Source organism: Chlorocebus sabaeus, chromosome 16 (genome assembly GCF_047675955.1).
Source record: "Chlorocebus sabaeus isolate Y175 chromosome 16, mChlSab1.0.hap1, whole genome shotgun sequence".
NCBI classification, from domain to species: Eukaryota; Metazoa; Chordata; class Mammalia; order Primates; family Cercopithecidae; genus Chlorocebus; species Chlorocebus sabaeus.
Window position 1 is genome coordinate 76,537,421 of NC_132919.1, and position 21,895 is coordinate 76,559,315.

The following is a 21,895-nucleotide window of genomic DNA, read 5'->3' on the forward strand; positions in this document are numbered from 1 at the left end:
AGAAGTGAAGTGAATGGCTGGGCATGGTAGCACATGCCTGTAACCCCAGCACTTTGAGAGTCTGAGGCCAGAGGATCGCTTGAGACCAGGAGTTTGAGACCAGCTTGGTCAACACAGCAAGACCCTATCTCTACAAAAAAATAAAACAACTCTCCAGGCATGGTGGTACTTGTAGTCCCAGCTACTTGGGAAGTTGGGGTGGGAGGATCGCTTGAGTCCAGGTGTTCAAGGCTTCAGTGAGCTATGATCATGCCACCACACTCCAGCCTGGGCAACAGCGTAGGACCTTGTCTCCTAAAAAAAAAACCATAATAAATAAACAAAACAACTTAATGAACCTTGCCATATTCAGAAGCGGAGAACATGTTTTGTAACATAAGCACCTAAAAAATTCTAGCTAAATAGGTATACTTGTCTTCATTTATTTTCTCTCCAAGTATGATTTTTAAAAAAACAAACAAAAACTTTTTTTATAGAGACAGGTGGGAGGATCACTTGAGCCTGAAAGGTTGAGGCTGCAGTGAGCTGAGATTATGGCACTTCACTACAGCCTGGGCAACAGAAACTCTGTCTCAAAACAAAACAACAGTGTTTTTCAAACAGTGGGTCACAACTCGTAATGTTTATAAAAGAAATACTTATTAGATGAAGAAAATGGATCTGACGCCTTAATCCTAGCACTTTGAGAGGCCGAGGTGGGAGGACTGCTTCAGCCCAGGAGTTTCAGACCCGCCCAGGCAAAATAATAGATTCTTTCTCTACAAAAAATAAAAAAATTAGCCAGGCATGGTGGTATGCACCTGTAGTCCCAGGTACTCAGGAGGCTGAGTTAGGAGGATTGGTTGAGTCTGGGAAGTCGAGGCTGCAGTGAGCTGTGATCCTGTCACTGCACCCCTGACTTGGTGAGAGAGACCCCGTCTCAAAAACCAAACAACCCCCACCACACACGCACAAAATCAATGTCTATCACATGGAATACAGATGGCTCCTGTTTTGGTTGCATATGAATACATGCTGTGTCCACTAGGTAGGGATGCAATGGCCTTGGTTAACATACTCTCAATTGGCCGGGTGCGGTGGCTCACGCCTGTAATCCCAGCACTTTGGGAAGCCGAGGTGGGCAGATCACAAGGTCAAGAGATGGAGACCCTCTTGGCCAACATGGTGAAACCCCATCTCTACTAAAAATACAAAAATACATGGGTGTGGTGGTGGGTGCCTGTAGTCCCAGCTACTCGAGAGGCTGAGGCAGGAGAATCACTTGAACCCGGGAGGTGGAGGTTGCAATGAGCCGAGATCGCACCACTGCACTCCAGCCTGGTGACAGGGCTAGACTCCATCTAAAAAAAAAAAAAAAGAAGAAAGATACTCTCAGTTATAAGTAACTATGTACCAAACTCACACAGTCTTAGACAGTGAAGTAGATTTGCTTGCTCACTTAACTGAAGAGTCCCCAGGGAGGGAGCTGTGGACACGGAACAAGGCTCTCCCCTCTTCTGAGCATCTGCTTCTTTCTCAGAGTGGATCACTTCATGGTCACAAAATGGCTGCCAGTACAACCAGAGTACACGCTTCCACATTCAAGTTGCTTTCTTCAGCCACAGACTGGAAGTCTTGGGCTTTGCTATGAAATGGTTAATAGCATAGGCTCAGAATCATATGGATCTGACCTTTAACTTTGTCTCCATTGTTTTCTGGCCTGTCTGTGACCTTGGGCAAGTTACAAACCTCAGTTTCTATAAAGTGGGAAGAAAAGATCACTCCAGTCTCACTGAGTTGTGGTAAGAATTGGGTGAACAAATATTAAGCACTTAGCATGGCCCCCATGGGGCAGCAAGCGCTGTACGGATGTTGGCTGTAGAAGGCCCATGATTGCATCAGGGTCCTCTACAGGAGAGGAAAGGAGAGCTGTTCCTCTCCTTTCTCTGAGGGACCCTGCTGATTTTGTTTGGAATCTACACCTCCCCTAGACACTCTGGGGAGAGCTGAATCTACCCCAGCTCCGTCAGTGACACGTGTCCTATCTGCTGGTCTTGGTTATTGGTCTAGTGCTGGATAAGTGGCCCAAAGAGGCTTGGTGAGAATGGAGAAGACATCTGAGAGATTGTGGCAGAAGGCATTTTCTGAGATGGACACAGCAGCTCCCATGCCACACACACTCGATGTCACCTTGACACTCCTCCCAAGAGTGGTGGGATATGCAGCCCTACCCCTTGAATCCAGGAAGGCCTTTGTGACTTCCTTAACAACCAGTCTATCACAAGTAGTGCTGTGTGGCTTCCAAGGTGGGGTTATAAAATGCCATGTACATCTGACTTGTTCTCTAACACAGCCACCATGCTGTGAGGAAGCCTATGCAGCCCTCTATGAAAGCAGCCGAGGCCCCCATTTCACAGCCCTGGTTGAGTTCCCAGACAACAGCCAGAACCATTTTTCAGCCACGTAGGGGAGCCGTCTTGAAATGGATCCTCTGGTTCCCAGGTGAGCTGCCCCAGCTGATGCCATGTGGGAGAGATGAGCCACCCTTGCTGAGCCCTGCCCAAATTGCAGATTATGAGCAGAATAAAAGATCCTTCTTAGCCTTTAAGTTTTGGGGTAACTTGTTATATACAAATAGATGACCAAAATGGAAGTTCTGGAAAAGAGGCTCACTCCTGCCTTTTATTTTTTTAGGGTCTCACTCTATCACCCTGGCTGGAGTGCAGTGGTGTGATCATAGCTCACACCACTGACCTCAGACTCCTGGGCTCACACAATCCTCCTGTCTCCACCTCTTGAGTAGTTAGGACTACAGGCTCATGCCACTCCTGCCTTTTAAATGTTGTAGTATAGAGCCTGGAGCCACTGCAGCCACTTTGCCACCATGAGGGAAACTAGTATGAGAATGAGCTGCTGCTACAGAAGGCATAAGAGAGAGGAAGACCTGAATCTGGACATGGTTAAACTGCTGGGCTTCACCAGCCATGAAGTCTACCCGACAGGTATACTTTCTGGTTAATATGAGTGAAAACACCGCCTCCAAAGGGTAAACACTTCTCAGTCAGATTTGTTACTTATAGCCCAAACCATCCTAATATACCGTCTATCCCTAACGGGGAATCATCAGATGGGTTTAAGCAGAGGGAAATGTCTCTATGAGATGCTTTAGAACAATAGCTATGGTGGCTCCACAGGGCAGTCCTGGAGAGGGCTGGAAGACAGGAAGACCAGCCAGGAGTCTGCAGCAAAACTTCTAGGCAGGAGAAGGTGGGCGTCAAGGTCATGGAGCCGGAGGCCAGCATTGCAGAGTGACAGTGTAGGGCTGTGCATGACAGAAGGACACACCAGACACCACCTCTCCACGGAGAGATGAATGAGCCCTGAGCAACTGGGGAATAGCAAAGGAAACTCCACCAACCCCTCCCTCTCCTCCCTTCCCAGAGAGGAAGCCTCTCTCCCCCCTTGTCCTCACCGCCTGGCTGTGAGGATCGGCCAGAGATCTCCCAGGAGGGTTTTGGAAAAGGCTCTAAAGGAAGTAGAAGCTTCCAGGCCCAAGTGGCTCTCCCCTTTCAGCCGCTGCCCGCCCCTACATTTGTGCTTGGTCGGTCCCCACCCAGTTGACCTCAGCTGAGCTAGGACCAGCTCAGGACCCCACCCCCAGCACCCCACACAGCTGGGAGTTGTTACTGCAGGCCCTCAGATGTTTACCCAGGGCCTGCCCTGCCTCCGCTCTTTGCTGCCAACACAGATTCTTAAAGGGCTCAGGCTGGTTTCCCTCCTCCTGGGCCTGGGGGACCCTCCTCTCTCTGGACGCTTCCTGGGAGTCCCCTCCAGGCCCTGGCGTCTCTAGGGAAACCCCCTTCTGTGGGGGAGGAGGCGCAGAATGTGGACAGCCAGGGCCAGCAGTCTGGATGACTCCCTCAGTGGCCAGCCCCAGGGGCCCAGATCCCCCTGACTGTCCAGGGTGGCCTGCCTAACTGGCCTCCTTTCCTTCCATGGCTGGGAGGACATTCACCCCCACCATGGGGAAGCTCAGGGCAAGTTCCTGAGACCCACTTTTTAGGGACCCCTCCTACCAAGATCTTCCTGGCCAGGCCTCCTCTCTGATCAGGCGAATAAACACAGGAACCCCAGGGTGTGGGGAACCCACAGCCCCAGAAGTACCGAGCTGTGCTGAAATGCAGAAAACCCTTTTTAAGCAGCTGAAGGTTTTAAGTATTTGAAGAAATTCTCTGAACTCGTAAGACACCAGGCAGGCTATGGACATGTCCCACGGACTCCCCACCCCCAAACCCAAAGGGAGCTGCGGGTCCAGCAGGGCGGGAGGAGCTGGCTTGGCCCATCGTGTGGTCAGCGGTGAGCCCTCCGAGTCGCTCCCCAGGCTGAGACCAGGGAGGAGGGCAGACCAGCCACCCAGGCCTCGGTGGGCTCAGTGCCAACAGGGTCCAGCTCCTCTGCTTTCCTCCTCCTGAGCCGCAGCCAAGGCAAAGCCTTCAGATTGTGGCAAAGCCTGAACCCCAGACGTGGAGCACTGCCCGTAACCAGACGGAGGTGAGAGAGAGCTTGTAGCCAGGCCTGGGATAGCACCAGAATTCCTAACCTGGGGCTCCAAAAGAGGAGAGATTCCTGCTGGACTTAGCATGGAGCTGGCCCTCCATGAACATCGGCTAATGACAAGAAAAGACGCCAGCCAAATGTGCTGGCTTACGCCTGTAATCCCAGCACTTTGGGAGGCTGAGGTGGGAGGATCACCTGAGGTCAGGAGATCGAGACCAGCCTGACTAACGTAGTGAAACCCTGTCTCTACTAAAAATACAAAACATTAGCGGGGCGTGGTTGTGCATGCCTGTAATCCCAGCTGCTCATGATGCTGAAGCAGAAGAATCATTTCAACCCGGGAGGTGGAGGCTGCAGTGGGCCAAGGTCATGCCACTGCACTCCAGCCTGGGCAACAGAGTAAGACTCTGCCTCAACAACAACAACAAAAAAAGAAGAAAGAAGAAGAAAAGATGTGTAAACATTCCCACCATCTTGATCGCAGAAACAGTCCTATCAAAGACTCCAGACGCCTTTCATTCAGTATTTACAACACCCTTGAAGAGGTCAGCAGCCCATATTACAGAGACCAGAGCTGAGCTTCAGAGAGGGAGGCCTCCTGCCCAAGATCACACAGCCAAGAGGCAGGCGGCCAGCCTGGACTTGTGACTCGGAGCGGCATCTCACCACCTTTTGCAACGGATCCATCTGGAACCCAGAGGTCGCGTTGCTCGTAGGGCTGTAGTTGCAGAGTGAGGCAGGCGTGGTCTTAGGCAACGGGGTAAGACCAGGGCAAGCCAGGCCTCAGCTTTGGGTTAGGGGCTTTAAAATGGGCACAGGACTCCTTTGAGCCTCCTGGAGAAACCTGTCCTCAGGGCATTTGTCCTCTAGGATGAGTGGGTGGGAGGGACGGGGTCACTGAGGCCTCCCCTGAGCTCTAGTCTCATTGCAGGCTTGGAAACGGCCCCAGTGAAAGCGGCGGAGGAGAAAGCCAGCAGCCCCAGGAGACGGTGAAGGTCAAAAGCAGCCCTGGTTACCATCGCTAGCCAGCCCCCAAGTCTTTGCGTTGCCACGGCAACGCTACTCCTGTGCTACCCATCCCCGCACGGGGTCTGCTGTGACTGAAGTAAAAAGCCGCTTCCACGAGGCTCCTTAAAAAGGGTTTGAGGCTGTCTAATGGGGACCAGCTGCTCAGCAAATTACAAACACGCAGAAGAATAAGGCTCTGCTGGCGGGTAGAGTTCTCCTGCCCAGCCCTCCCTGCGTGCAGCTTCTGCTGGGGGCAAGAGAGCAGCCCCTCCTGGAGAAGCCATCCACCCACCATTTCCACCTCTGACAGCCTCCCCGGAGCTGAGCTGTCCTGACCTCAGCCACCCGGCTGGCTCCCTGACTTCCATGTCAAGCTCCCTACTTTGTCCTCCATTCTGTTGAAAAGGGGACGGGAGCAAGGAGACAGCCCAAATAGAGCGCACCCCATCAGAAGGGTACGGTGGGGCAAAGGCGTCCCCGGCATCCAAAGCTCCCAGGGGATTCCAATACACAGCCCCAGAGGTGAATCACTGGCCCAGACCCAGTGGATTTGACACTCACGTGGCACCAGAATTCCAGGAGGGTTCTGAAGACACAGATGCAAACTCACCCCGATTCCCTGGTCTCTGGTTCAGTCAGACCGGGGTGTGCCCAGGAATCTGCATTGCTGACTGGTTTCCTAGGCACCGCGAGGCTGCTGATTGAAACCCCACTTTGAGAAGTACAGGTTCCATCTGTTCTGAGGGTGAGCAGAGCTGCTCCTGCATCTATCACCTTCTTCATTTCCTCCACTTGTGACTCAACTAGGATTCACGTTCTGAGTTTTGGGGGTTTCCTCCTAGGGTGTAGATGTAGTGAAGGTGGACATAGGTCTATACTGACCTTTTGTGTGAAGGCAGAGGTTCATTCATTCATTCAGCAAAGACTTGAGGGCTACCCATGTTCCCACCTGGTGCCGGGCTTTCCCGGAAGCTGATGGTGGGAAAGATGAATTCAGCCTGGTAGTGGTGGAGACACCGGCAGAGATCTGCCACACCCTGTGGAAGGGCTGTGGGGGACACAGAGTGTGCTTCAGTCACAGGCTGGGGCTGAGACTCGGATGCCCAAGAGGCACTCTCAGAGGTAGTGAAGGCTAAGCCCCTGGTCCCAGAGCATGGCCAGAGGACCAGCTGCGTGGGCATTGCCGGGAGTTGATTAGAACTGCAGAGGTGCAGGCCCCTATTTAGCAAGAGCCCAGTGACCTGAAGGTACTCAAAGGTTGAGAGATCCCCAGAAGCACCCACAGGAATTAACCTGGTAAAGAAGAAAAAGAATGTTCCATCCTGGCCAACGTGGAGAAACCCTGTCTCTACTAAAAATACCAAAATTAGCCAGGCATGGTGGTGGGCACGTGTAATCCCAGCTACTTGAGAGGCTGAGGCAGGAGAATTGCTTGAACCTGAGAGGCAGAGGTTGCAGTGAGCTGAGATCGAGCCGCTGCACTCCAGCCTGGGCAACAGAGCAAGACTCCGTCTCAAAAGCAAAACAAAAGAATGTTCCAGAAAAAGAAGTCATGTGTGCATTACAAGAATGATTTTTTTTTCTTTTTTTGGAGACAAGGTCTCACTCTGTCCCCAGGTTGGGGTGTAGTGGTACCATCTCAGCTCACTGCAGCCTCAACCCCCCTGGGCTAAGGTGATCCTCCTGCCTCAGCCTCCTGAGTAGCTGGGACTACAGGTGCACAACATCATACCTGGCTAATCTTTGTATTTTTTTGTAGAGGTGGGGTTTCACGATGTTGCCCAGGTGGGTCTTGAGCTCCTGGGCTCAAGTGATCTACGGCCTCCCACGGTGCCCGGCTGAAAAGACCTTCCGACGACCAGAGCCAGGATTTCTGGGGCTGGGTGATAGGGATGGGGAAGCATCTTTCTTTGTGAAGGGATCACCAGAGGCTGCTGTCAGCCCCTTGCGTGGAACAGCCAACCCTCCCAGTTTGCCCAGGATGGAGGGTTTTCTGTTGGTCATGTTAAAGAAAACGATTTGGTGACACTTGTATGAGGTCACTGAGGCTGACTTGACTCAGGGCCGTCTCGATAGGTGCAGCGACCGTGCAGCGGGGGCCTGCCATGGGCTGAGGTCAGGGTCAACTCAAATGCAGCATGGCCAGGGAGCAGGGTAGGGGTCAGAGCAGAGGTAGTGGTGGTAGGGGGGAATTACTAAGAGGAAGCAGGGGGTCAGGGGGATTCCAGCTAAACTGACCTAACGAGATTCTTGCTGAAGGCAGGCAGGTGACCAGCAGTGACCAGACATCGCCTGAGGGACCGTGGAGGGTGGAGGATGGGGGCTTCTTGCTAAACTGACTTTGCAGGAATGGCAGAAACTGGATTTCACAAGGAGGCATGGAGATGGGGCCCCAGAGAAGGTCTGGGCGCCTGAGGCGAAAGCACCAAGCTCGTCCGACCTCTGACTCTGCCCTGGGGCGGTGGAGTGACTCACCTGATGGGAAAAACTGGGTGTTGATTTGCTAAAATCCCAAGAGCAGGTCTGCATTTAGAAAGCACTGGCTCCTTGAGAAGCCTGGCCTGGATCCTGGAGCCCAGGTGGGCTCCTGAAACAGATGACGGCTGAGGGATGTTGCCTGGTTGCCGGAAGTGAGCGAGGCAGCAGAACACTGTCTCTTGGCCTGTCCCCAAGTCAAAATCCCACCTTACGGGGGCCAGTTGCTTTGGGTTAAGGGCTGGGGAGCTGAGAGATGGAAAGGAGCCTAGAAGTCATCAGGGCTCCCCGTTTTTCAGAGGGGAGCCTGGGGGGAGGGGAGAAGGGACTCAGCTCGGGAACCAAGGACTGGACCTCGGGTACCAAGCCCCAGTCTCAGGAGCTGCTACCTCCTTATTAAAGCACCAGGGGCCCCTCCAGGACAGGCCCCATTCAACGCCAGCTGTCTCATCTCTGTCCCACTCTGTTAGAAAACACCTCCTTATATTAAGCCCAAATCTGTCTTTTCCACAGTTTCTTTGATTCGGCCTCTTGGATCTTTTTAAGATGCTGTGATCAATGACTCATTCAAATCCTCTCTCACCAGTCCCACCACCAGCATCCTCAAATTGACTGAATTTGCTGCCTATTTCTAAGGTCAAATTTGCAGCCGCTTCCTGATGCCTCCCACGGAGGTTGGCGCTGGTCCCCGATGCAAGGAGGTGGCCACCGCCAAGGGACTCACCAAATGTGGAGGTTTGCCAAAGTTATGTCGAAGAGCCTGGATCTCGAAGTGAGCCGTCTCCCGGGAAACAGCTCGAGACGTCCAGATTCTGAACATCCACTCCACACACAGCAGGGGGGCTTGAGATCTCAGCATGTGCATGTGAGAGAAGCAGCCCAGGAGGCCCCCATGGGCTGTGACATCCAGGAGGCTTGCAGTGGGAGGATGGGGGTGTGGGAAGGTCCCCCTGGGAGCCAGAACTCCACCCCACGCCCAGCATCCACCTGGCTGCCAGCGGGATTTGAATTAGAGAATGCACGTGATGGCAAAACAGACTGTACTCCTGGAACCCTGAGCAGCCTCCTGTGGGCTGAATTCCGTCCCCCAGAAACATACATCTGCGTCCTGACAACCAGCACCTGTGGCCGTGACTTTATTTGGATATAGGGTCTTCACAGATACAATCAAGGCTCTTGCCCAGGTGTGGTGGCCCAAGCCTGTAATCCTAGTACTTTGGGAGGCCAAGGCAGGCAGATCACCTGAGGTCAGGAGTTTGAGACCAGCCTGGCCAACATGGCGAAACCCTGTCTTTACTAAAAATATAAAAAATTAGCCGGGCGTGGTGGCAGACGCCTGTAGTCCTGGTACTTTGGGAGGCTGAGGCGGGCGGATCACCTGAGGTCAGGAGTTTGAGACCAGCCTGGCCAACATGGCGAAACCCTGTCTTTACTAAAAATATAAAAAATTGGCCGGGCATGGTGGCAGACGCCTGTAGTCCTGGTACTTTGGGAGGCTGAGGCGGGCGGATCACCTGAGGTCAGGAGTTCGAGACCTGCCTGGCTGACATGGGGAAAGCCCATCTGGGAGTTTCCCAAGCTGGGAGATAGGGCGGGGACAGATTCTCCCTTAGAACCCCCAGAAGGAACCAGCCCTGCAGACACCTTGATCTCAGACTTCTGGTCTCCAGAGCTGTGCAAAGGAAATTTCTCTTGTTTTAAGTCACCCAGGAAATGTCTACTGTTTAGGCAGACGCAGGAAACTAATACCAAACCCCACATTCCTGTCCCTTCCCAGGAGTCAGGTCTGGACATTGCGTAGACCCCAGGATCTGAGGTGGGCCCGAAAGGCTGGAGACTGGGTCCTGCTTCGGGGGGACTGAGGGGGTCAGAGACACTGGCAAGCTCGGGTGAAGCAGAGATCTGCAGGCCGGCTCCCGGCTGCCCCGACTTGAGCCAGTTCTGATAAGGAAGCAGGGCCAGGCAGCGTGACTCAGGCCCCCACTCACCCTGCCTGGCCCTGGGCAGTGCAGTGATGGCCCAGAGTCCAGCCTTTGGGATGGGCTGACCTGGTCCTCCTGAGACCCCACTCCCACTCCTTGGAATGTTGGATTCTCCCCAGACCATCTCTGGATACCTCCCTCCTTTTGTCTTTGGGTCAATACCCTGGTTGCATCCCTCCAGTCAGGCTCCAGCTTACCTTCCCTCCCTCCTGGCAGTTGCATCTTTCTGTCCGTCTCTGCTGTGGTCTGTTTATCTCCTCTCCTCCCATTAGCCTCTAAATGAAAACTGTCTCTACTTCTGACACCCAGTGTGTGGGCTTTCCTCCCCCATACTGAGTAGTTCTCCAGTTTTTTTTTTTTTTGTTTTTTTTTTTAACTGAGACAGTGTCTCACTCTTCGCCCAGGCTGGAGTGCAGTGGTCTGATCATAGCTCACTACAGCCATGAGATCCTCCCACCTCCCAGGCTCAAACCATCCTCCCACCTCCTGCCACCACGCCCTGCTATTTTTTAATTTTTTGTACAGATGGGGCTCTCACTATGTTGCCCAGGCTGGTCTTGAGCTCCTGGGCTCAAGATATTCTCCTACTTCAGCTTCCCAAAGTGTTAGGATTACAGGCATGAGTTCATTCAATCCTGAAACTATCCAGAGTTAGCACAGACCCCACAGGTTAGGAGCTCAAGACTGCCCCCAACATCAGACCTCGATCACGAGCAGAGGGCCCTCAGGTTGCCCACATTTTGGTCCAACTTGGCTACAAATTGGGGGCTCCCATGACCCTCTTCTTGGATTTGGTGATTTGCTATTAGGGGCTCCCATGACCCCCTCTTCAGGTTTGGTGATTTTCTTTTTCTTTTGTTTTTGGTTTTACTTTTTTTTTTTTGAGACGGAGTCTCAAAAAAATTGCTGGGTTCAAGCAATTCTCCTGCTTCAGCCTCCTGAGTAGTTGGGACTACAGTCATGTAGTCCAGCTAATTTTTGTATTTTTGTAGAGAGAGGGTTTCACCATGTTGGCCAGGCTGGTCTCAAACTCCTGACCTCAAGTGATCTGCCCGCCTCAGCCTCCCAAAGTGCTGGGATTGCAGGCGTGAGCCACTGCTCCTGGCCGAGGATTTGCTATTGGTGGCTCTCACAGCCTCCTCCTCACGTTTGGTGATTCGCTATGGAAGGGCTCACAGAACTTTCCTTAGGGTCTCCGGTTGATGATAAAGGATGCCAGAAGGAGATACATACAGACCAAGGTCCAGAAGGGTCCAGGGCAGGCGCTCCTGTCCCCCTGGAGTACAGGTTGTGCCAGCCTCCAGGCTCATGGGTTCATTCATCACGCTGAAGTTCTCTGAGCCCTTTCTCTTAAAGCTTTTATGGAAGTTCCACTATGTGAGCATGATTGATGGAACCATTGGCAACTGACTCAATCCCTGGCCCTTCCAGCTTCCTGGAAGTCAGGGGATGGGGCCGAAAGTTTCAACTCACTAATCCCGTGGTTGGTTCCTGGGGCAGCAGCCCCCATTTTGAGACTAGCTAGGGACCACCGAGTCACCTCGTTAGCATAAGTAGGGATGGTGGAAAGGGGTTCCTTATGAATAACAAAAGGCGCTTCTCTTACCTCTCTCACTCAGAAAATTTCAAGGCTTTTAGGAGCTCTGTGCTGGGAACCCAGGAACCGGGAGCAAAGACCAAATAGAATATATATTTCTTGCCAGGCACGGTGGCTCATGCCTGTAATTCCAGCACTTTGGGAGGCTGAGGTGGATGGATCACCTGAGATCAGGAGTTCAAGACCAGCCTGGCCAACATGGTAAAACCCCATTTCTACTAAAAATTAAAAAATTAGTCGGGCTTGGTGGTGAGAGCCTATAATCTCAGCTACTCGGGAGGCTGAGGCACGAGAATCACTTGAACCCAGGAGGCGGAGGTTGCAGTGACCCAAAATTGCGCCACTGCACTCCAGCCTGGGTGACACAGTGAGACTCTGTCTCAAAAAAAAAAAAAAAACAAAACAAAACAGAAAACAAGAATATATATTTCTTATTCTCTCACAGCCCTGACTGAGCCCCTTGCAGACAGAGCCCCCAGTCCTGTCACTGGTACCCCTGAGCTCGGCCTGGAGGAGCCTCCGTGAGAATCTCCTGAACTGGGCTTTTGAATGCACATGTGTGAATGAACACATATGGTGTGTGCATATGTGCAGACCGAACACACACGTAATACTTGGAGTGCTAACGTAAGCAGGAGGGAGGCGTGGAAGACAGGGCTGCATTCTTCCTCCCCGTTTTGCAACTGCCACACGCTTGGCTCTGAGCTCCTGGCTTTGCCCCAGTGACATTCTTTCAGAAGACCAGCTGCTGCCACATCAAACCATTTCTGTCCAGCTCTCACTCAGGCCCAGGGCCTGCCACCTCCATGGGCCACACGAGTGGGGCAAGAGGAAGCCCAGCCCTTTCAGGGAGTGTGTGAGTGTATTTGTGCAAGGGTGTGCTCAGAACCTGGCGTGTGAATGCCTGAAGAGCCAGGAGGCTGCTCTTAAGAAATATTTCACTGCAGCTGGGCGCGGTGGCTCATGCCTATAATTCCAGCACTTTGGGAGGCTGAGGTGGGTGGATCACCTGAGGTCGGGAGTTCGAGACCAGCCTGACCAGCATGGTGAAACCCAGTCTCTATTACAAATACAAAAATTAGCCAGGCATGGTGGCGCATGCCTGTAATTCCAGCTACTTGGGAGGTTCAGGCAGGAGAATTGCTTGTACCTGGGAGGCAGAGGTTGTGGTGAGCTGAGATCATGCCATTGCACTCCAGCCTGGGCAACAAGAGTCAAACTCTGTCTCAAAAAAAAAAAAAAAAGAGTCATCCATGAATCCCCTCCCAAACAAAGGTGCTAACACAGGTCACAGGCTTTTCTCCCTCCTAGCCAAATCCATCCCAATTCCCACAGCAAAGAGGATGGCATTTCCCCAAGTCCCTCCCTCAGATCGCCCAAGGCTGCTGCCCAGTGGGATGGTTCCCTGAAGGAACACATAGGTCATTTGGGGATGGAGGAAGAGTGGGGAATGGAGACTCAACGGACAACCAGTGAACATTCTTTTTTTTTTTTTGAGACGGAGTCTTGCTCTGTCGCCCAGGCTGGAGTGCAGTGGCCGGATCTCAGCTCACTGCAAGCTCCGTCTCCTGAGTTTACGCCATTCTCCTGCCTCAGCCTCCCGAGTAGCTGGGGCTACAGGCGCCCGCCACCTCGCCTGGCTAGTTTTTTGTATTTTTTAGTAGAGACGGGGTTTCACCGTGTTAGCCAGGATGGTCTCGATCTCCTGACCTCGTGATCTGCCCGTCTCGGCCTCCCAAAGTGCTAGGATTACAGGCTTGAGCCACCGTGCCTGGCCCCAGTGGACATTCTATACAGGATTGTTCTGCATGTTGCTCTTTGGAAAAACTTGGGCCGGGTGCAGTGGCTCACGCCTGTAATCCCAGCACTTTGGGAGGCTGAGGTGGGCAGATCGCTTGAGGTCAGGAGTTTGAGACCAGACTACTAGCCACCATGGTGAAACCATTCTCTACTAGAAATACAAAAATTAGCCAGGTGTTGTGGTGGGTGCCTGTAATCTCAGCTACTTGGGAGGCTGAGGTGGGAAAATTGCTTGAACCAGGGAGGCGGAGGTTGCAGTGAGTCAAGATTGCACCACTGCACTCCAGCCTGGGCAACAGAGCGAGACTCCAGCTCAAAACAAAAAACAAAAAACAAACAAAAATACCACTTGATATTGATCTTCTATGTCAGTACATATAGGGGCCACAAAATCCTTCTGAGTAGCTCTACAATATTCCACTCTCTGGATGCCTGGAATGAATTTAGCTGTTCCTCAATCCATGGAATCTCCTTCTGCCTTTGGGAAGCCTGCCTGCATGCGGGCTGCAAGGCCCAGGTCACTGCTCTCAGGTGGCCTCACGGGGCTTTGAGCCTGGAGCAGGGCTCTCAGTAAGGCAGGAGTGGTTCAAATGCTTGCTGTGGGTGGTGACAGCAGCTACAGCCAGAACCCAGTGTCCCCTGAGGGCAGTGAGCAAGTCTGTGTCAATTCCAGCCGGATTATTCCAGGTTCAGAAGTCTTCATCTTCCTGGTTATGGCCAATTACAAATGGTCATAAATTCTTCACTGCACCCCTTACCAGGAGGTGGAGTTCATTTTCCACCTTTGGATCTATGCTGGCCTTGTGATGTATGTGTCCAAGCCTGGATCTCAAGAAGCCTCACCTGTCAGGCTGGGTGTGGTAGGTCACGTTTGTAATCCCAGCACTTCAGGAGGCCAAGGCAGGCGTATTGCTTGAGCTCAGGAGTTCAAGACCAGCCTAGGCAACATAGCGAGACCCCCTCTCTACAGAAAATTTAAAAATTAGCCAGGTGTGGTGGCGCGTGCCTGTAGTCCCAGCTACTCAGGAGGCTAAGGGACTGAGATGGGAGGACTGCTTGAGTCCAGGAGGTCAAGGCTGCAGTGAGTCATATTCGGGCCAAAGCCATGATCATGCCACTTCAGCCTGGGCAACAGAGCGAGACTCTAAAAAAAAAAAATTTTTTTTTTTTTTTTTTTTTTTTTTTTTTTTGAGACAGAGTCTCACTCTGTTGCCTAGGCTGGAGCGCAGTGGCGCTATCTCAGCTCATGGCAACCTCTGCCTCCCAGGTTCAAGTGATTCTCCTGTCTCAGCCTCCCCAGTAGCTGGGATTACAGGCACGTGCCACCACGTGAGGCTAATTTTTGACACAGTTTTACCATGTTGGCCAGGCTGGTCTCAAACTCCTGACCTCAAGTGATCTGCACACCTTGGCCTCCCAAAGTGCTGGGACTACAGGCGTGAGCCCCGCACCCAACCAGAAAAAAAAAAAAAAAAAAAAATAGGTTCTGCATTCCACATCATGGAACACTGCCACTATGGGACCAGGCCTGGGTTAGCGTCTACCAGAATGAGACCCTGTGGAGAGAGGGTCCCCACCTTCCCAGCGATTCCAGCTGTCCCAGGTGAGGCCTCTGACATGAGTGAGCCCAGCCAACACCATGGGGAGCAAAGGTGAGCCCTCCCAGGTGAGCCCAGCTGAAATGACAACTCACAGGGTCAAGGCGGATGAATGGTTATTGTTTTATGGTTTTCAGCCACTGAGTTTTGGAGTAGTTTGTTACTTAGCAAAAGTTAACCGCGCGGCCACCTTACTTAATTCCCACTCAACTCCTACCCTTCCTATCAATTCTGTGAGCTTCATATTTTTTTCCATAAATCTTTATCCTGTTTAAGTTAACCAGAGGTGGTTTCTGTTGGTTGCAACTAAGAACACTGGCTGGTATAAAAATTAGTACGAGCCTGGCCGGGCGTGGTGGCTCACACCTGTAATCCCAGCACTTTAGGAGGCTGAGGTCAGGAATCAGGACCACCCTGGTTAATACAGTGAAACCCCATCTCTACTAAAAATACCAAAAAAAAAAAAAAAAAAAAAAAAATTAGCTGGGCGTGGTGGCAGGTGCCTCTAGTACCAGCTACTCGGGAGACTGAGGCAGGAGAATGGCGTGAACCTGGGAGGCAGAGCTTGCAGTGAGCCGAGATCGCACCACAGCACTCTAGCCTGGGTGATAGAGACTCCATCTCAAAAAAAAAAAAAAAAAAAAAAAAGTTAGTACAAGGCTGGGCACAGTGGCTCACACCTGTAATCCCAGCACTGTGGGAGGCTGAGGTGGGTGGATCACCTGAGGTCACGAGTTCGAGACCAGCCTGGCCAACATGGTAAAACCCCGCCTACTAAAAATACAAAAATTAGCTGGGCGTGGTGGTGCACACCTGTAATCCCGGTTACTTGGGAGGCTGAGGCAGGAGAATCTCTTGAACCCAGGAGGCAGAGGTTGCTGTGAGGCAAGATGGTGCCCCTGCACTCCAGCCTGGGCAACAAGAGCAAAATTCTGTCTCCAAAAAAAAAAGTTCATAGGAGCTTTACTCAAAATAACAACAACAAAAACCACCCTCTGAAAACAACGCAAATGCCCATCCTCTGTAGACTGGGTTGATAACCTGAGGCATAGTCAGGTAACGGGGTTCACTTCAGCTACAAAGAACAACGTGCATGAATCTCATAGGCATTGTGTGGAAGCCAAAAAGGCTGACACGACACTAAGGAGTGGGTACTTAGGTACGATTTCATTTACATGAAGTTTAAGAGCCGGAACAACTACTGGACGTCGACAGAAATCAGAATCAGTGGTTACAGGGTGGAGGTTCTGACCTAGAGAACCTTCTAGGGTGAGGGAAAGGTTCGGTGTCTCCATCCGAGGGTGGTGCCAGCAGTGTTTACATGTAACGCAACAATTCACTGAGCTCTACGCTTCCCACGTGTGTACATAATATGCCAATAAAATGGTTTTTAAAAATCTGACAGGCAGGGTACCGTGGCTCACGTCTGTAATCCCAGCACTTTAGGAGGCCCATACGGGAGGACTGCTTGAGCTGAGACATTTGAGACCAGCCTGGGCAAAATAGCAAGACCCTATCTCTAGAAAAACTCAGAAATTAGCTGGGGATGGTGGCACACACCTGTGGCCCCAGCTACTCAGGAGGCTGAGGTGGGAGGATCGCTTAAGCCCAGGAGGTCAAGGCTGCAGTGAGCTATGATCAGTCCATTGCACTCCAGCCCAGGTGATAGAGTGAGACACTGTCTCAAAAAACTAAAAATAAAGAGGAGCTCAGTGTCAGGACAGACGACTGGGAAAAGTTTTGTCCTTTTCTGCTACCTTCTTCTTGCTGCCTGAAAGGCAGAAGTGATGGTTGGAATCTCAGCAGCCATTATAGATCATGAGGGTAGCCTTGAGAGTGGCAGGCATACAATAATGCTGTACAGATGGAGGAAGTCTACCTCCAGAAAGGATGCCTTCTCCCTTTTATGTGACAGAAAATAAAGAAAAATGTCATATAGAGCCCTTGCTATGTTGGGTTTTCATGATAGGAAGCTGAAGCTAAAAATATGTAGTACAGGTGCATGCATGAGAGATTCTGGCTTTGTGCGCTAGCTTGAGCAGCTGGGAGCGGTGCTAATTATCTTCTCAATTGCTTTGACTGAAAACTGGAGTCACGGATGGCCCATGAATTCCTCAGTGTGTTGTACAGAAAGGAATCCAAGGCACCGAGGAGCCCGAAGCCCTGATGTGGGTGCCGTGTGCAGTCAATTGCTGGCCTCGACTCTGGACAGACCCAGGAAGCTCTCCTCCCCCAAAGCCTGCTCAGGGAAATGTGCAGGGAAGGAGGAACCAGTCTCCTAGAACATTCCCTGCGGCTGCTCTGTGTAGGTCAGAGAGGCCCTCTGGACATGCTGCAATTGAAAGTGCTTCCTGATGGCTGTAAGGAGGAGGCAAACGGGACCAAAACAGGCAGGCAGCTTGCAAAACCCTCACATGATCTGTAGCATTAGAAAAGCTCAAGCTCCGGGCCGGGCGTGGTGGCTCACGCCTGTAATCTCAAACACTCTGAGAAGCCGAGGAGGGCGGATCACCTGAGGTCAGGAGTTCAAGATCAGCTTGGCAACATCGTGAAACCCCGTCTCTACTAAAAATTCAAAAAATTAGCCGGGTGTGGTGGTGTGCGCCGGTAGCCCCAGCTAGTCGGGAAGCTGAGGCAGGAGAATCTGGTAGGTGGAGGTTGCAGTGAGCCTCTGCACTCCAGCCTGTAGGACAGAGTGAGACTGTCTCAAAAAAAAAAAAAAGAAAGAAAGAAAGAAAGAAAAGCCCAAGATCCGGTGAATAGAGGCACCTTGCACTATCATGATAGAGTCCTAGCCTCTCACCCAATTCCTGGATCACCCAGAGCCGCTTCAAAGGAAGGGTGGTCAAATCTCTTACAGAAAAACCCTGTAATAAAATGACGAGGACTTACAGTACCAAGAATCCACTCCCTGGCCTTCCCCAAAGAGGCTCTTGGCCATTAACCCAGCAACTGAGCTCCAGGGCAGAGGTTCAGCGGCTATCCTGAGGACTTGGTGAGCAGCGTCTCCTGAGTGACACCAGATGAAGATGGCGCTGCCGCTGTTTCAGATGTGGCTGATTGGAGTAAATGAGCACAGCCCCGCACGTGGATGCAGCAGTTGCTGATGGCAGTTCCCTCCCCTTCTGTCTCCGTCTGTCTCTCTCTCCTGCGTCCACACACACGTGTCCTGCCTCAGGAGCACACCGGCTGTCTCGTTCTGTCTGCTTCCCGCCAACTCATCACGCTACAGTCGTCACACTGGACCAAAGTGAACACCAGTGGGTGCCCTATGTGTGTGTGGCCCTTGGTCCCTCAGAAACGGGCCCAATCTTGGCTCAATCTCTGTGGACTGCTGAGGGGCCACATGCCTTACTTGGGGAGTGACTCCTGCCCCTTTACTAGAGACCCAAGTCTGGTGTCAGAGCACGAGGCCACCATCTGCTGATGCAGCTGCCTTGCCTGTGGCCTTAAGATCCGTTAGGCCAGGGTGTGGGGCTTGAGACGCAGGAAGCTATGCTGACGGGCGTGAGGGGCCTCCGGCAGGCCCGCTGGGGGACCACCCAAGAGCGTCCAGCGGTTTGGAGCTGAGCAGGGCTCTCTGGCAGGGAGATTCACTCCTTCCAGCACAACCAGCTTTGGCCCAAACATTCGAGCGTGGGTCATGAGCTGCCCTCCATGAGCTGGAAGGACACAGGTGGGCGTGGCCCTCAGGAGCGCGAGCAGTCCCTGGAGACACGGGTGATTTGCATCTGTGCCAAGGCCACCTCCCCCTCCACCCAGGGCACCTGGGCCTCCCCTGGGGCCTGATGGGGCATTCCCTAATACCTGTGACAGAGGTGGGAGAAACACAAACCTGTTTCAGATTGCACTGCAGGCTAATTCCAGGTGGGAGTGGCCTGTTGCCTGGCAGAAAGGGGACCTCGCTTTGGGCAGAGCCCTAAGTGGCCAATCTCAGTTTCCTTGTGGATGGAGGGAAGCTGGCCTGGGCCATGTGACCTGTGGAAGCAGCTCAGGGTTTGGTCAGAGATGCCAGGGCTGGAGGGAGGAGGATGGAAGAATAAGTAGCCGTGAGCTTTGGGAAGAGGGCAGGGACTGGCATCTTGGAATGGCCATGGAGATGAGGATGCTTCTGTCCCGACTGTTCCCTGAAAGGCCCCACTGCAGTCCCATGCTGGGGCACCTACCCTGGGGTGTGGGGACAGGTGTCACCGAGTGTCACTCTGCGCCTCTCTAGCCTCCAGGGCCTGCTCTGCTGAGAGGTGGTCTGGGGGGAGGGAGGCTTTGCATGGGCTCACCACTGCCATGTCACCAAGGCTGATGGGAGCAGACCTGGTGCTCCTGGGCCCTCGCTCGGCATCTCGATGCCCATGGGGAGCTCTGGCTTGTGGCTGACCCCTTCCATTGGAGGAGGCAGCCGCTCGGTCCCCAGAAATCTACAGTTATTCTGGATCTGAATGCCCCCATCCTATATGGCCCTCAGTGCCACCAGCCCTTCACTGACTGAACACCTTTCCCGCCCTGCTGGCCACCCACAGACAGGCATATGACTCAGGAGCTGCAGCCAGGCTGCGGGCTCATAGTCACATGTGCCACCCATCACACATTCAAGGGCTCATGAAACAGGAAGGCTGGGATGGAACCTCAGTGGATGGTACCTCAGGAGGTTAGTGAAGGGAAAAATGCAAGAGCCTGGCTCTGCGGACGTGCTGGGTGGCAGATGAGACAGTCCTGGAAGTCCCTGCCTCCAGATCCCCTAACACATCCTTTCGTTACTCCCTGTAGACAAGAAAATGCTGCCCTCCACCTGTGGACGCACCAGCTCAAGGAGCCCATCTGCGGTTCTCCTTGTTCAGAATGCACAGGTGTGAGCCATGGGGTCCCAAGCAGGGCACCCATCACCCAGTGCAAAGGTTCTGCTTCTAGTCCCTGAAACCTGGGTTCTGTTTTTTTGTTTTGTTTTGTTTTGTTTTGAGACAGAGTCTTGCTCTGTCGCCAGGCTGGAGTGCAGTGGCGTGATCTGAGCTCACTGCAACCTCCACCTCCCGGGTTCAAGCAATTCTCCTGCCTCAGCCTCTTGAGTAGCTGGGACTACAGGTGCGTGCCATCACAACCAGCTAATTTTTGTATTGGGGGGTTTTCACCATGTTGGCCAGGATGGTCTCGATCTCTTGACCTCGTGATCCATCCTCCTTGGCCTCCCAAAGTGCTGGGATTATAGGTGTGAGCCACTGCGCCCAGCTGACGTAGGGGTTTTACACCCAAGAGAGGAATGTTTCCATCACAAGAGATCTCCACATTCCTTCCAATAGGCAGTGAAGATGGGGATTCCCCTCTGGGCCCACTGTGCCTGTGGGTGAACAGGTGAAGAAGGGAGGAGCATTTTGGAGGCTGGGATGGTCGATCCTGACTGTCCCAGGGAAACAGGGCAGCCGCTCAAAACTGCAAGCAGTACGGAAGTAATTTCTCACACTCCTGCCTCTTCTAGCTCCACACAGGGCTACAGCCTCCCTTGCAGGCAGGACCCACAGGGCTCAGAGTTCCCTGGCAGGAAGACTCCAGTTACCTTCTCTGGCCCTGAGATGCCGGGGAGCGCAGAGCAGAAAGAGAAGAGAGCTGCTGTGGTCCTGGGACTGACTCGAGAAACCGAGGCTGTGATGCTGGTCTTTGCCACGTCTGCCACGCCTCTACCCTGACATCGCTTTTTCCTTCTTCTTCCTGAGCTCTTTGTGGTTCATCCCCAACAGTGATCTTGGTGGTGGTCCACAGTGCAATGTGGCCCCTTGGTTGCTAAAATGTCAATAGGATCAAAATAGAAGTGGAGGAGGTAGGTCGGGCAGACTGGCTCATCCCTGCAATCCCAGAACTCTGGGAGGCCGAGGCGAGCAAAGTGCTTGAGCCTAGGAGTTCGAGACCAGCTTGGGCAACATGGCAAAACCCCGAATCTACTAAAAATACAAAGAAAGAAAGAAAGAAAGAAAAAAAACATTTAGCCAGACCTGCTGGCACACATCTGTAGTCCCAGGTACTCTGTAGTCCCAGAGGCTGAGGCAGGAGAATCGCCTGGGCCCAGGAGGCAGAGTTTGCAGTGAGCCAAGATTGCATCACTGCACTCCAGCCTGGGCGACAGAGTAAGACCCTGCCTCAAAACAAACAGAAAACATGTAGAGGAGGAGGGGATGTCCTGCCAGGATGGTGGAGCTGGGTTGGACGCAGGATCTGGAGGTTGGGGGTGGGGAGAGCAGGGGCCTCCCTCCAGCACAGGGAGCAGCTGCCTTCGCAGGCAGGTTTTGTGAGCCTGCTTTTGTTCCTTGCAGCACCCGTGGGGAGAGGGTGGGGGGGGGGGGGGTCTGCCGCCGTCTTGGCCGTTCAGCATCTGAACCTCCCTCCCATTAGGGGAGCCCCTGTGCCACCTCCTATTCCAGAGGCCACACTCTTGTCCTCCCAGATCCTGGCACAGCGGCAGATGCCAGCTTGAGCTTGGCCCAGCAGCTGCCTCCCTGGGGACTCTGTGCCTGCAACGGGCCATGGAGAAGCAGGGGCAGTTCCGAATTCCTGCTGGTGGTGAGCGACGTTCTGTGCCCAGAACCTGCTGTGGCATTGTCACGAATGCCCCCGCCTCCCTGGCATCCAGCCGGTCCTCCAGCCTCCCCTGAGACTCTGTGGTTCCCAGGATCTTCCAGCGTACCTCTTCGTGGCCTCACTCAGCCCAGGGAGGTGTCTTTTATTTGTAGTCAAGCACCTGTTGGTGGGTATTGACATTGTTGCCAATTTTTCACTCTTACAAAGCTGAGATGAGAATCTCTGTCCCCTGTCCCTGTGGTCAAGGATTTCCAGAGCGAAGCTTCCTAACTCCTGCTGTTCATTCTCCCTCCTCCCAGCTTCCACAATCTGCTGTGTGCTGCTCTCCACGACCCAGC